We start from the raw sequence: 1,393 nt of genomic DNA, 5'->3' as shown, positions 1-1,393 counted from the left end.
GGTCTTTAGTGTTTAATTCATCAAATCTGTTCTTCAGATGATCTCTAAATTCAGGAGGGATAAATTCAAGATCATATTTTGGCTCTCGTAGATTTGTATTTAGGCAAACAGTATTTTTCTGGCCAAGTGTCCCCTAACCCCACCTGAACTCAGAACACAGTTGCTCATTGGATCTGTGATGCCCTTGATCATGTTGGTGGATTTACTCTGTTTCTCAATCTAAGAGTTGCTTGTTGTTGTTATTAGGTGCCATCGAGTCGGTACCGACTCAAAGTGACCTTATGCACAGCAGAACAAAACACTGCCAGATCCTGGGCCAACGTCACTACTGTTGCCATGCTTCAGTCCATTGATGATGTCACTTGGCTAGCCTAAATCCAAATCCCGGCCTCCTGGCCTTTTGTCCCCACACTCAAATCCTAGTGGGCTTTCATACTCTGTTCTTTTCCTCTATTTTTTGCCACAAGACCTAATTTCTGAGGGATCTTTCAGCCACCCATACCTGTGTTAGAATGAGAGGATCGCTTGGTGCTCCTGGGCCAAGTCAAAGCTGGAGGCAAGGGATTATTTCTCTAAGACTTGCTGGCACTCGTTTCTTCTTTCCAGGCCAGAACAGCCACTGGGAGAACGGCTGTGCCCTCAGTGTATGACTGAAGGAAGCCGTCTGCCTCCAAGGCATGCTTCCTTCGCCCCCTAAACTCACAAAGAATTTAGACAATCAGTGGTGCTTGGGACTGCCCCAGCTCTCTGAGGTTCTCACTCATGTCCTGGGAAAGGTACCAAGGAGAGGAAAGCTCAAAACCTCCCAGCTCCCAGGCTTCAGCCTGATAGTCTTAGAACTACAGTTTTTAAATGCTACACCTAAAAAAGCAACCAGTGATCCTATGTGTGGGATCCTACCTAACCTTCTCTGTTGTGTGCCGTCAAATCGGTTCTGTCTCATAGAGACCATATATAGGGTTTCTGAGAGTGACTCATGGGTTTGAACTGCTGACCTTGTGGTTAGCAGTCCAGTTCCAAATAAATGCCTCAAATACCTTACTGCTGTTAAGTGCCGTCTAGCCGGTTTCAACTCATAGCAACCCTGTATGGGGTTTCCGAGAAGCGGCTGGTGAGTTTGAACCGCTGACCTTGTGGTCTGGTGTTTATTCTACAGTGCCACACCAGGACTCCTCAAATATCTTAAGCAGTATAAACTCACAGTTCTGGAGGGGGCTGCCCAAAGCTTGATGTTGTTAAGTGCCTTCAAGTCTGTTCTGACTACTAACAGCGACACTGTATAGGGTTTCCTGGGAGCCACTGGTGGGTTTGAACTGCTGCTGACCTTGTGGTTCCTAGTCCAATGATTATCTTCTAGCGCTACACCAGGACTCCCATAGATGGACTCCTCCCC

The 1,393-nt window shown here is 47.0% G+C and overlaps 1 protein-coding gene across 2 annotated transcripts in view; it reads left to right on the top strand.

Moving 5' to 3' along the window:
- Positions 1-1,393, top strand: part of AKAP2 (A kinase (PRKA) anchor protein 2) — a 50,013-nt gene that overhangs the window by 41,388 nt on the left and 7,232 nt on the right. The window lies entirely within an intron of this gene.

The sequence above is a fragment of the Chrysochloris asiatica genome, unplaced genomic scaffold (genome assembly GCF_000296735.1).
Source record: "Chrysochloris asiatica unplaced genomic scaffold, ChrAsi1.0 scaffold00069, whole genome shotgun sequence".
Taxonomy (NCBI): domain Eukaryota; kingdom Metazoa; phylum Chordata; class Mammalia; order Afrosoricida; family Chrysochloridae; genus Chrysochloris; species Chrysochloris asiatica.
Note: the sequence above shows the minus strand (reverse complement) of the source record. Positions and strands in the feature narration are given on the sequence as shown.